This window comes from Lagenorhynchus albirostris, chromosome 1, assembly GCF_949774975.1.
Source record: "Lagenorhynchus albirostris chromosome 1, mLagAlb1.1, whole genome shotgun sequence".
In the NCBI taxonomy this organism is placed as follows: Eukaryota; Metazoa; Chordata; class Mammalia; order Artiodactyla; family Delphinidae; genus Lagenorhynchus; species Lagenorhynchus albirostris.
This window is the reverse complement of record NC_083095.1, coordinates 116,288,814-116,303,005: the sequence shown is the minus strand read 5'-3', so window position 1 is coordinate 116,303,005 and position 14,192 is coordinate 116,288,814. Positions and strand designations below refer to the sequence as shown.

The 14,192-nt window shown below is 48.7% G+C and overlaps 1 protein-coding gene across 4 annotated transcripts in view; it reads right to left on the bottom strand.

Moving 5' to 3' along the window:
• MYZAP (myocardial zonula adherens protein) overlaps positions 1-14,192 on the bottom strand; it is a 136,286-nt gene that overhangs the window by 100,810 nt on the left and 21,284 nt on the right. For 3 of the 4 annotated variants that reach the window (XM_060150769.1, XM_060150754.1, XM_060150759.1), the window contains one exon: positions 11,049-11,393. The gene's annotated coding sequence lies outside the window, so the exon portion shown is untranslated. Of the gene's footprint in view, positions 1-3,083; positions 3,117-11,048; positions 11,394-14,192 lie in introns of those variants that run through there. The other variant, XM_060150777.1, reaches the window with a different exon arrangement.

Sequence of the window (14,192 nt, the reverse complement as noted above, 5' to 3'; positions counted from 1 at the left end):
TTGCTCCTTCTGAAGATGAGGAAACTGAAGCCAGAGTATCTAAGTGACTTTCCCAATGTCACACAGCCTGTGTTTTAACATCTCGGTCATCATCATCATCCCAGCTATGTCTGCATTCTATAATACTTGCTTCATATGCCTTTTCTCATCAAAGTCTCACCATGACCAAAAACGTGGATACTGTTATTATCCCATTTTACAAATGAGGGAACTGAGACCTAAGGGCATTAGGTTAACTGGTGAACAGCTGGGACTAGACCTCTAATCTTCTAACTCCAGGTCTACTTTTTTTTTTTTTAACTATAATCCTCCTGCATCTTCCTATCCACCCACCCTTCTAAAAAGAGATCATTCATGAGAGGTCTTCTCCCACGTTATTTCCATGAAGGCCCCTTTTCTTGGGAGGGTTTTATGTGACTAAAAGATGGGTCTGCCTTTCAATAAAACGTGGTCAATGTTGTGTTAGTTTCAGTGTACAGCACTTCAATAAAAAATAAAAAACAAAAAGTTGTCAAAACACAGTTACTGAAAGCCAATATGGGTTAGAGATACCTGCATGATTACCTCAGGAGAAAGAGGCTAATGATTATTGCTGTTATGTTGCCTTGAGGTTCTCCTTTCTAGGAAATGGGCTGCTGTTCTGAGTCAAAATAACCTGGCATCATCGATGTTTGTTTATATTACGGCAAACACCCAAGTGATCACTCAAGATGGAGTCAGCATTTGAGAGGAAGGGTGGGGCATGGATTCATTTCTCCATTATCCAAGTGTTTTTCATATTGTTAATCCTTTTTTATACTCTATTACATTTCATTACAAAAGCAGCAGACTACACGTTAGCTTGTGAGCTCTTGGTGGGAACTGGATCTTGTTTACATTCCTGCCTGCCCAGTGGCTAGAACAGTAATTGGCATGTTGTAAGTGCACAGTAAATACTGAATGAGTGAAGAAATGATATTACAGAGTAATTGGCATGCTTCAAGTGCACAGTAATGTTGAATGAATGAAGAAATGATATTACAGGGAGTGCCCTGGCCGTCCGGTGATTAGTACTGGGCGCTTTCATTGCCACGGCCCGGGTTCAATCCTCGGTCCGGGAAACGAAGATCCCACTAAACACACAGCATGGCCAAATAAAGAAAGAAAGGGAAAAAAAAAGAAATGATATTACAGAGCAATACTTCAACTCACTCACCGCCAAGCAAAACTAAAACTAAGACCCTTGCTAACCCAGCTTCTAAGGTAGGCGGGGGTCTCCAAGCAGTTTGCCAGCTGAGCCCCAGGACTGTCCCAGCCAGGAAAGTTCCCCACGCAGGCTGTCACTAAGGGCTGCAGGTGGTGCATGTGGGCAGATGCCAGGCTTTGGCTTATGACACAGCGCACCCCCCCCATGCCAGGCCAACACCTAAGGAACTGCAAGAGAGAGGGGAGTGGGAGCCCCCCAGAAAGTGGAAAAGGAGAAGAAGGAGGAAAATAGGAAGACAAGTAGGGATGGAAAAACCAATGAAAAGGTAGATCTGGCAGAGAAAGGAAAAAATGAAGTCACAGTCTAGGAACTAGGACTTCTATGAAGGGTTCTGGGAGGAGATCAAAAGGAAGGATTGACCCTTTTTGAAAGAGGAGTCAAAGGCCAAGCACTTCTGCCCCCGCCAGAAGTCCTCCTGGTCTAGAACTGTGAACAGGAAGAGGGCAGATGTGGGGGGGTGGGGAGTGGGGAGAGGGACGGGGCTCTGGTAGGGACAGCCTCCCTGCTTGTTCCCTTTCAGCACTGCCCCAGCCAACTCTGGGCCCTCCCTGAGCACTGCTGACAGAGGAGTGCCACCAGGCTGGAGGGAAAAGATGTTAGAACTCTCAGCCGCCACCCATTCCCATCCACAGTAATAGCCACATATGCCTAAAAGCTGTCCTAAATTTCTCTGCTGAAGCACAGGTCTGTAGAAAATTCTAGATGTCTGTATCCACACCCTCCATTTTCTTGAAAGCAGTCACTAGATTGCACCTCCTTCTCCCATCCCAGCGCCTGGACTTCTTTCTCACATGTTCCAGCTTCTGCTTTCTGAACGGTCCGGGTTACTCTCTACAAAACCCTCTCCAGACTCTCTATCGGCATCTTTCGTTGAGGAGCTTATGATGGGACCCATTTCTCCAGCAAAGTCCTGAGTGGCAAAGACTACCTTTATTTCTTGGCAGAACCAATCAGGAATGGAATCACTGAGCAGGACACAGAAGAAGTGAGCCCAAGCGATGCCTGGCTTGCTGGTATTTTTGCCCTCTGCACTCTTATGTCTCTGAGGCTTCTCTTTTTTTCCCCCTTCCATTCAGGTGTCACAACATCCCAAAGTCCTGGCATATTCCCGTTCTGAATGCCAAACAGAGACCAAACTTTCACAATACAGAAAGGACGCAGTTCCAACCCAAGGACAAGGGTATTGGATTACAAAGCTCCTCTGGATAAAGTAGAACAAGAAACACCCCATATTCACCGGGTGTCTGAGAAGCAGAGAACAGGGCCTAGAGATAAGGAAAGCAGACTGAGAGGAACCCAATACCCCAGCCAAGTCACCCAGATACGCAGAATTTATAAACCTGTCTAGACGCAGGGGCTGGAAGCTGCTGCTGACCCACTCTGGGGAATACAACTCGTTGAAGACGATCCTGTGCTTACTGTGTTAACTCATGGATGAATGTGCAACTGGCAGGCTAATAATAAGTCAATTCATTGAACAAATAGGTACCAAGCACCTACTACGTACAAGGCACTGGGGACACAGAGAGGAGTAAGACAGACCCTACTTTCTGGGAGCTCAACATCAGTTTGGGAAGAGGGATGTGAACTTAGCAAAGTACAATGCTAGCAAACACTTATACAGCACTGTGCTCAGAGGCTTAAAATACATCATCTCACTTAACCTCTCCAGCAACTCAGTGAGGAAGGTGCTATTATGTCCCCTATTTTGCAGATGACGAAATCACATCGCAGGGAGGTGAAGTAACTTGCTCATGATACCAACGCTGGTAAGTGGTGGAGCTGAGCGTCACCCCGAGTCAAGATGGCTCCAGAGTCTGTGTCCTTGACAGCTCACCTCCTATACTGGGAGAGGAGCCAGACTTGAAGTGTGTCCAAAGCACTCTCGTGGGCAGAGGACAAGGGAATCCAAGGCGCTGAGCTGCAGAGAGACGGAGGGCTCCTCTGGGAAGGCGGCATGGAAGCTGGCACTACAAAATGAGGAGGGAAAGGTCAGGGCATTCTAGACTGGGAGTCAAAGGAAACAGTGAGGTCAGAGGGTCCGGGAAACGTGTGTTGGCCTCTCTAGCTTAAATCTCAGAACAAGACGGAATGGCTGGAGACAAAGCAGGCTGGGGCCTTGAAGAAAGTTGAGAATCGATCTGCAGGTGATGGGGAGCTAGTGAAGGTTTGCGAGCAGGGCAGTGACAGGATGGGCAGCAGAGAGAAGAGTATGGATGGAGGCAGAGACCGCAGGGCGAGTGCTTTGGGGTCTGTGGGAAAAGTATTGATAAGAGACAAAGAGGCTCTGAACTAGAGGAGCCGGCGGTGGTGGAAAGGAAAGGAGGGGATGGATTCGAAAGGCAGAAAATCAACAAAACTGAGTGACCAACCGAAAGTTGGAGGATTTTTGTGAATTGTACGTTATCCTAGTGCGTAGGGGAGGAGAATCAGTAAAGAAAATGGATGGATAAAGGATAAGTGATTCCCTTTCTTAGCTCTGGGGCTTTGTTGTGAGTTACACAAAAAGTCTGGACACCCAGAGGAAGGCAGCCTCCTGGCTTTTCCAAGTAGCCAAATGGGCTTGTAGTAGAAAACTTGCAGATGCAGAGGTGGAAACCTTGTGTATTTATTTTTTCAGGAAGACATCCTGGTGACTGTCTTTAAGAGGAAGCAGGCTCCACCCAATGTCAAAAAAAAGAAAAAATCACAGAAGGGACAGAGTAAGTCAGGTGAGAAATGTTAAAGGAATTAGGGGCCTTCCTGAGCATACGGTACAAAGAGCGTCTCCTTTTGTCACCCCTTACGTTTTGTTAACATATAAGTAATACCTGCATTTGAATCTGTACCAAAAATAAAATCACTAATCTACAAAAAGGAATTTTTTTTCCTTTTTTTTTTTTTTAAATGAAAAAGCCCTGGGCTTCCCTGGTGGCGCAGTGGTTGAGAGTCCGCCTGCCGATGCAGGGGACACGGGTTCGTGCCCCGGTCCCGGAAGATCCCACATGCCGCGGAGCGGCTGGGCCCGTAAGCCATGGCCGCTGAGCCTGCGCATCCGGAGCCTGTGCTCCGCAACGGGAGAGGCCACAACAGTGAGAGGCCCGCGTACCGCAAAAAAAAAAAAAAAAAAAAAAAAAAAAAGCCCTGAAATGTTTCTATGTATACTCATGTAGAATGGCTGATACATCTATTTATGCTATGACCACCATCTTGGGTGGGGAATGAGTTTTCCCAAAAGCAGACTTTGAACCAAGGATCCATGTGCAGGGGATTATTGAGGAAGTGCCCCCAGGAGAAACCAGGAAGGGAGTGGGAACTCAGAAAGGGGAAGAAGTCAGCAAGGGCACCATCTTAGGTAAAGTTCCAGATCCAGCCTGATCCCACCGGCAGCTCTGGAATGTCAGTTGCGCCTCAGAGTGAGTCCTGCCTCCAGACAAAAGAGCTGGGCTTTCGTACTCCTACACTAGTCTGTCATTTTCTCGAACGGGGTAGAGGAAGTATATAGCTCACAGGCACTGTGGCACTCCATAGGGGCAAAGAACCTCTATGTCCCTAATAAACACAGACTATTAGCATCAGAGCTACACGCAGGGCTTCCCTGGTGGCGCAGTGGTTGAGAGTCCACCTGCCGATGCAGGGGACACGGGTTCGTGCCCCGGTCCCGGAAGATCCCACATGCCACGGAGCGGCTGCGCCCGTGAGCCATGGCCGCTGAGCCTGTGCATCCGGAGCCTGTGCTCCGCAACGGAAGAGGCCACAACAGTGAGAGGTCCGCGTACCGTAAACAAACAAAACCACACAAAAAGCTACACGCAAGCTGGGAAACAGACACACACAGCTGGTAAAAGACGGCTGAGAATATTTGGGCGCGCACCAGCTGTGTCCACTATATCTACATAAAATATGGATACAGATACCGAGGGGTAGACGATAACATCACTGCTCAGAGCAAAGACCTCTGGAACAGCAATAACCTTAAACCACTGTATGGCCCAGAGAGTCTGGTACAAAACACTGTGAGTACAGAGAGTCTGAAAGGGTCAGAGGAAGGAACACTCCAACTACGGATGCAAGAGGCAGGATCCCCAAATTCAAGAGGCTGGAGCAAGGAGCAGAATCTGACAAGATGGAATGCAGCAAGAATACATCTACGGTCCTTACCTTGCATCCAAAATCAACAGCAACACCAACAGAGGACACAGGGGACCAGGCTTAGTATCCACAGATAGTACTAAGGCTATCCGTGGAACTCAGCTGGGCCAGTAGCTCCACAGAAGCCCACCTCTCTATGACCCAGCACGTGTCCTCTAATTTCAAGATGACTTCGGAGGAAGGCAGGGTCTGGAACCAGAAAGGCAAAAGTCCTCGCTGGGAGGTGCTGGACGATGCCTGGGAAGTGGCCTTCAGCTCTGGTGCCATGGCCTAAAGGAACAAGGACCATCCAGATGATTTCAGAAGAACACGACACAGATGATAGAAGAACTTGACACTAAATAATGAGATTCAGGTGGCAGAACTGGGAATATTGTCCCTAGAGAAGAAAAGACTACGGTCGGGGTTAGGGGGGAGGGTTGTTTGGTGACTTCAATTCTTGAAAGGCTGGCACTGTGGCAGAGTGGTTAAACTTGTTCTGTGTAACCCAGAACGTAGAATGGGGCCCAGTGAGAGCTACAGGGAGATGGAGTTCAATGCAATCTAAGAAATACTTTAATAGCCAGAGCTAGCCAAGGAGAGGGGATCAAGGAAAGAAATTGCTAAGGGTGGAAATGATGGGCAGGACCAACTTGTGAGGCAGACGGGGCACTCCCCATCACTAGAGTGTGGCTCTGGCGGGCTCCCCAAGCCCGGCTGCACGCTAGAGCCACCTGGGGTCATGGTAACAATATACTTCTGGGCCCTGACACTCTGATTTAGTGGATCTGGGACGATGCCCAGAAATTCACATTCTAATAAGCTTCCCAAACTTCTTCTTATGCCATCAGCCGGCATTTGTGCAAGGACCAGGGTGAAGACATCTCATCAAGGATGACTAGCGAGAACTCAGGCATCAGGTAAGGAAGGGGGCATAGAGTAGATGCAGTTAGTCCCTTCAAATTCGAGAAACGTGTGGCCCTGGGATTGTGGAATTCTAGGTGTTGCATCAGGGAAGTCAGTCTGAGGAACAGTGTTTAACATAGGGGGACTCTGGAGCCAAACTAACAAGAGTTCAGGCTCTGCCACATGTTAGCTGACGGGTCCTGGGTGCGTCACCTCCACTCTCCAAGGCTTAACCTCCTCTCCTGTGAAACGGGAGATAATAGTACCACCTCTTAGAGTCATTATGAGGCTTGAATGAGAGTATAACATATAAACGGTATGACTACAGTATGTCGTGAAGTCCCTTCTGAAGAAAACTATGGATTGCCCGGTCACGTGTGGGGTAATGCTGAGTGTATAGAGGACGGAACCCTCCTTTAGATTTCGAACAACTTCTTCAAAGCTAGTATGTTGAGAGTTCCATACCACTGCTAATGTAAGACATTTGGAAAACAATAAAAGCGATTCTTTCCCTATATTTGCTTTGCTCTATTAAGAGAGATTGATATAGAGAACTTATCTGCTCTTAGCATGTAACAAAAGAGGACCATATAACTTCACAACGAAACAGCGTTCATTATTTTTTAATCCTAAGAAGACCAACAATAGTCCTTAACATTATTTTCTGCCTTTAGACCTCTAATGAACTCATGCAAACAGGCCTTCTCTCACTGCAGCTGCTGAGGCAAGTATACAATTTACTATAAAACATGACATAGGGATATGAACAGTTACTTCTCTAAGTTCAGTTTACACTGCCCCAGGTACCCATCTGTCCCCATCCTGCCGGTGGGGGTCTTTCTGATACACCACTAGTCACTCCAGGCAGGGCATCTGTATGTGATTGTGAAGATTGTTCATGGCAACAGGACTTCAGGCTATAAGAGGGACTGTCCCCTTGACAAGCTGTGCCCCCAGCACTGAGCTGTGTCTGCCAGAGGAAGGGATGCCATTTCTAATCTACACACAGCCATATGGGCTGGTGTGGCCTTGCCTGGAATCAGGGGGCACAGGTTATTTCTGTGCAAAGTCCCTCCCCCCAAAAACCCCATTCCGGCCACAGCCCTCCCCAGTTCAGTTAATGAGGACTCTGCTCTTCTAGGTGTTCAGGCCAAAATCCCTGGAGTCATCTATGATTTCTCCTTTTCATCTCATAGCTTACATTTTATCTATCTGGCTTTCCCGTCAAAGCATCTCCAAAACCTAAACCCTTTTCATCAGCAACATTTAAGCGACTATTGCCTCTCCTCTGGATCCTTGAAAGAGCTTCCTAACTGGTCTTTCGCCTCCGCCCCCCTCTAGTCAGTCCATCCACAACACGGAGGCCACTGTCATCCTTTTAAACCCACACTCCTCTGGGTAAACCCTTCCAATGGCTTCACAGCTCTTCAGATAAAAGCCCAAGTCTTGAGCACTCGGTTTGTGTCTACCTCCCCTAACTAAGATCCAAGGTCTACGAGGGCAGGGGTTTTCACCTGTTCTGTTCATTCCTCTAATCCCAGTGTCTACAACAGTGCCTGGCACAGAGCACACATTCAGTAGATCATTCTACAGTGAGCGAGTGGTTTTTTGCCATGGTCCCCAGGGCTGCAGCATGTTCAGATCAGTCCATTCCAGATCCCAGCCCCTCTGGAGAGGGGTGCTGTTGGGATCCACTGCTCACAGACCTGGAAGAACATCTACGTCTGGGTCCAAACCTTCCCTGATGTGGTTACACTTCAGCCTGCCCCCTGCAAGTCATCTCCTCCCCCTCCCCTTCAAGAGCAAATGTCACCAATCTTCCAGTACGTCAGGACTTTAAGGAACAAAAGCAATCCTGATTTGGACCTACACAAAAGGCCTTGCAGCAGGGCAGTAGAAAGGCTTGGGGAAAGACCGGGGGACATGGAAAAACAGTTACAGGAGTAAAAACAAGGGAGAAGTTAATCACTCCATCAGTTATGCTGTGACACACCTTAACACTGGCTTGCACTCACTAGTCCCCATGTCACTCTCCTCCAGTGTGAGTGAGCCCCTCATGGCAGAGACTACTCACTCATCAGAGCAGGCATCTGTGGCCCAGAGACGAACACAATGCCAACACCCCCGCCCCCCTGAAACCCTGCAACTGGCAGAGGAGCAGAGGGGAGCGGAGGGCCTGGGAGGCAGCAGCATCTCTCCCCCGGACACACTGGTTCTCTGCCTTCCACACAGAATGTCAGGGCAGCCCCTACCTCATCAGCTCTCTCAGCTGGGTCACATCACCATGACCCTTCCTGAGAGCCACTCAGCTACCCCTGTGATGGTCAGAGCCAGGAGCCTGGGGAGTGAGTATCATGGTGCTGTGGGTTTTCAAGTCCATTCAGGGTGGATAAGACGGGGTCAGACAGGGTTTGCTACAGGGGCAGCAAGGGAACTTACCCCGGCTGTAGGCGCTGATGAGGACACTGGGTTTAGTTGAAAGAGGAGAGGCTAGGCACGTAAGCAACTTGTGGTTGCAGCCCCAGGTAGACTGAGCCCAGCAACAGGGAATCCCAGAAGAGGCCTGGGACCAAGGTGGCTGCCAGAGAGCTGCGGGGCTACAGGCAAGAAGCAGAGCTCAGTACAGATGACCAACATGTCCCAGTTTGCCTGGGATTTTCTTGGCTTTAGTACTGGAAGTCCCATGTCTCAGGAAACCCCATTAGTCCCAGGCAAACCAGGACCAGAAACAGGGAGCACTGCCACACCCCAGTGTGCAGAAGGGACATTGCGGAGATACACAACAGTGACGCCAGAAGAATGACCCAGACAGGAAAACCCAGTTGTAAAACACAGGATGGATGAGAGAAACTGAGCTCAGAAAGAGGTGAGATTGAGTCCCCTCAAGGAGGTTAAAAGGTATTCCATTTTTAAAAGTTTCTGCAGACAAGGGAAACCAGGCAGATACAGGTTAAATGAAAGTAGGCAGATTTAAGATAGGACTTATTGCCCTCAAGTAGCTGGAGCATCTTCCAAAGATAACTAACTGTGCAGTGCTTCTCCAGCTTAACTGACCACAGCATCTTCCAAAGATAACTAACTGTGCAGTGCTTCTCCAGCTTAACTGATAACTAACTGTGCAGTGCTTCTCCAGCTTAACTGACCATTTTTAAAAGTTTCTGCAGACAAGGGAAACCAGGCAGATACAGGTTAAATGAAAGTAGGCAGATTTAAGATAGGACTTATTGCCCTCAAGTAGCTGGAGCATCTTCCAAAGATAACTAACTGTGCAGTGCTTCTCCAGCTTAACTGACCACAGGACGCTCCCTGCCCATGGCATAACTAATACAAGCAGCCCACAGGACACTAGCAAAACACAAAACTCAGCTGGAGAGACCCTGCTCTATCTAAGGCAACTTTTTCAGAAAGCTGCCTTATCTGGCAAGACAAGTTCACACAGAGCCCGATTACATGGGTAAATAATTGTCCAGCCCCGAGAGGCAGGTCGGAGGGCAAAGTCACCGTTCAAGACAGGACAGTGAAAGCTGAGCCCTGCTGTCTCCAATACGGTGCTGGGTCTGGAGTCATCCATTCATCAGAGGTTAATGTCCTGAGGCTTAGGACTGTTAACGCTGTAACAAGTGCCCCAGCTGGAAGTGAGCTTATCCAATAACCCTTTCACCGGAGAAGGGAGGGACCCATCCAACGCCAGGAGTGAAGAGGTGAAGAGAAGCCGGCACTAAACACTGAGCAGGTGCCTGATAGGTAGAGCGCCCCCGACGGTGCTCTACGGCTTCCACGTTTACCTTGACCATGGTTGGAGAAAAGCAGCTGGATCTGACCTGATAGGGAGTAGGGAAGTACAGAAGGGTCTGGAACAACACCGAGCCTTGACAGGCCTGGCACCGGCAACGCAGCCTCACTGTGGGGAGCCTTGTGGAAGGACTGCTGGGGCCCTTGGGGGAAGCTGGGTGGCCGTCTTCTTCAAGCGCAGTTTGCCCTCCCATGGACAAGTCACTGTTAGTAGAGCCCTTGAGTGAGTCTTCAAGGGCTCATGTTTAAGTTCTTATTAGGTATGAGGTATAGACCTACCCGAGGAGAGGTGGAGAGACCAATGGACTGGAGGCCAAGAGACCTGGGTTCCGGTGGTGGCCCTGACCCTATCTGCGTTCACCTGAAGTCACATCACCTCTCTGGGGCTTCATTTCCCTGTGATAATGGAGGGTTTTGGGACTGGATGTGCTCTAAGGCTGCTTTTTAGCTTTGACGTTCCAAAAGCATCAATAAAACGATCCCAAACACTTCTTTGTTGTTACGTATTGGGGTTCTAAACTGCCGTTTCCCCAAAGTTGTAAGCAGTTTAATCTTATAATGGGTCAGGCCTCTGGGGCACTGGGCAGAGTTGCAGGCTAGATTCCTGAAAAAAGGTAGATACATGTCCATCACTGGATGTTCAGATCACAATGCAGGAGGAGACGCCTGCACAGGAGTCCTACACCCTCCACATCCTAGAGCCCAGCAGCCTTGGAACACGGCTTTCCATGCTTTCTGGAACACGGCAGGTACCTCTACACTTCCATGCCTCCACATGTCTTGGGCTCCCTGGGACACACGCTCTGAGGAAGGCTTCTGTGCAGAAGGGTTTTGGGGGTACATACCTCTCCTGGAGCGATGGGACCAGGAATGGCAGAGGAAGGGGCTGACCTGAGAGGCCTCAGCTGAGCCTGTGGGGCTGACCCTCTGCAGCTGGGTTGGCCCTTCAGTGTTGTGCTCAACTGAGGCAAGGGGGCCGGCCCTTTGTACTCACCTAATGACCAATCCCTGGATTCAGGCTTCCCCTGGGGAGGGAGCCTAATATTGGGCAAGGCAGCTCGCTCCAGCCAAGGGCAAGGCCGTTGAGCCATCAGCATCCATTGCTCCCGGCCGCTGGGGGAGTGAGAGAGCGGTGCTCAGCAGCCTGCAGCATCCACCACAGTGCCTTTGCTCATGCTCCTCTCGCCCCTTCCTTACCTCCCCAGCTTCGCCCCTCCATCACTGCTGCTGCAGTGCTTCTCCCAGTGATTCAGCATTCTTTGCAGCCCTATTCCTCAAGGCTACGGCTGCCTTATGCACCTCTGTTGCACCAGACAGTCACGTGATGCCTGGCAGGGAGCTGGAAGGAAACAGAATATATTGACTAAGAGTGAGGTCTCTGCATCAGACTATGAGCTCAAATCCCAGGGCTACCCATTGTGAGGGTAATCAATTTCCTTCCCTGAGCCTCAGTTTCCCAACCTGTAAACTGGGAGAAATGGCCATTATCGCTGCCTTTTAGGTGGTTAGGATTAAATGAATGATATAAGTAAAACAACTGGCACATGGAAAGTACTTAATAAAGGAGAGGAGCAGAGACGGCTGTCTCCGGGAGCCTTTTCTACTGCCTATTAGCAAAGGTCTCATTATTCAGTTTTAGGAAGGGAATGGAGAGGAGGAGCTGCAGGCAGCTGTGAGCATGAGAGGGCCTCCTGGGGGAGGTGTGCGGGGGAAACGAGGCCAGAAGCTGGGGGGTGTGGTGGTCAGAGCACGGGCCACTAGGAGGACCCTGAAAATGGAGGAAGGAGCTGCAGGGAGGACCCAGGGCAAGCTCAGGAGGGCTGCAAGACATGCGTCCTGCTTCAGATGTCATCGTCTTAGTCCTTCATCAGGACGTCATCTTCACAAACATCTCTGAAAACACTGTCTCCACCGTATACGTTATCTCCCCCAAACAACATTCTCGGCAAATAAGCAGACAGACATATCACCAATGCCAGGCATTTCCTCCCTCCCCAGTTTACATTTCAGGACAATGTGTTCATTACTGTTGCCTCACAAGGGCCACCCTATAGACCTCTGAAAATAGGAAACAGCCTGACAGAGGGGGCTGGAGGGCCTGACTGGCCCGCATCCTGTCTCCCACAGGGCTAGACCCAGCTGGATACCCCAGGAGAAGGCCACTTCCTCCCCCTCCATCCTCTCCCTCAACAAAACCATCCAAGAAAGAAACATGTCCCTGTCCTAAGAGAAGAGAGACCTTTGTCCTGCCTGTATGAGGGTGAAGGGGAAGGTGCGCCGTGCCTGGACACTTTTAACTCTCCAGCTTTCCTTGCAAATTTCCACACAGGCCCCCAAACGTGACTCTGTTCAACTTGTTTATGTTCGCAATGTGGGTATTTTATTTTGTGTTATGTCATTTTATTTCATTTTTCTTAAAACCCTACAGGGTACAAACAAATCTGAACACGCCATGACTTAAAACCCCTTAGAGCATCACTATTTGTTATAAATATTTGACTAAAATAAAGCTGCCCTCAGTTCAGCAGGCCTGGCATATCATTCAGGCTAGTTTAAAATGAGGATTAGAATAGAGTGCAGGGCTTCCCTGGTGGTGCAGTGGTTGAGGGTCCGCCTGCCAATGAAGGGGACACGGGTTCGTGCCCCGGTCCGGGAAGATCCCACATGCCGTGGAGCGGCTGGGCCCATGAGCCATGGCCGCTGAGCCTGCGCGTCCGGAGCCTGTGCTCCGCAACGGGAGAGGCCACAACAGTGAGAGGCCCGCGTACTGAAAAAAGAAAAGAAAAAAAAGAAAAGAAAAAAAGAAGAATAGAGCCCAACTTCAGCCAACTAAAAACTAAAGTAAATTGTACTACCTAGCAGAACCACATATTTTCATTCATTCGCTTATTTAGCCGTCTATTCATTTAATAATTCAATGATAAATGTATCAAGTACATCGTGTGGTATTGTATTGAGTACTTTCAAGGTGCCAAGTATTGTCCTAGTGCTGTGGGAAATGCAAGGATGCGTTAGAATCATCCCCTCCTGCAGAAGCTTACAGTCTAGAAGGGGCAGTGGAGAACAGGGACCAGGCTGCATGAAAGTATTATTCATTTGGAGCCTAAGACAGTAGCAGAAGATGTGAGGCAGCGAGAATGGCGGGGAGGGTAGCTGGGCTGGCCTAACACTCATATATACACAGAACCCTGGTTGCCACGAATTTTGCTATTAAATTTTACCCCCAATTTTTAAATGTCACTGAAGCATTTTAAGCAGAGGAGTTCCATGATGACATGTTGCCATCAGACTGTAAGTGGCCCCTCAGTTGTATATCCCCAGCCATCGGTACGTGCCACATAAAAGAAGCTCAACACAGTAAGTCCCCTACATATGAACCTTCAAGTTGCGAACTTTCAAAGACGTGAACACGCGTTCACATGTCCAATCACGTAAGTTAGTTCACGGGCCTGGAGTACATTGTCACGTGCATGCATCCTCTACGAGAGGTTGTGCTTTTGTGTACTTTACAGTACTGTATAGAGTACAGTAATACAGTATCTGTTTCTCAAGCCCAGGATGTCCAGAAGCAAGAGGGTAGACAGAATTGAATCCAGCGAGGAACTAGAACCTGTACCATCAATGTCAGGAGTGAGTGATATTGTACTATAAGACTAAAAATGTTTTCTTTATTTTTGTTTGTTTTTTATGTATTATGTGTGTGAAAAGTATTATAAACCTACTACAGTACAGTGTTATATAGCTGATTGTGTTAGTTGGGTACCTAGGCTAACTTTGTTGGACTTAAGAACAGAGTGGACTTACGAACACACTCTCGAAATGGAACTCATTCGTAGGTAGGGGACTTACTGTAACTATTTGTTGGAGAATGAATCAGTGCATGAAGATGTTCGAGAATAGCAGAAGAGATGGAATCTCTAGAGATGAGAGGAATTAGGACCTTGTGAAGTTTGGGAAGTGATTGGAACACCCACAATGACAATCTAAGAGATAATAAGCAAACATTGGTTAAAATGATTGCCAGGCTACTTAACATCATTAGCCATCAAGGAAATGCAAATAAAAACCATAATAAGATACCACTTCACATATACTAGGACGGCTATAATCAAACAGACAGATAATAACAAGTGTTGGC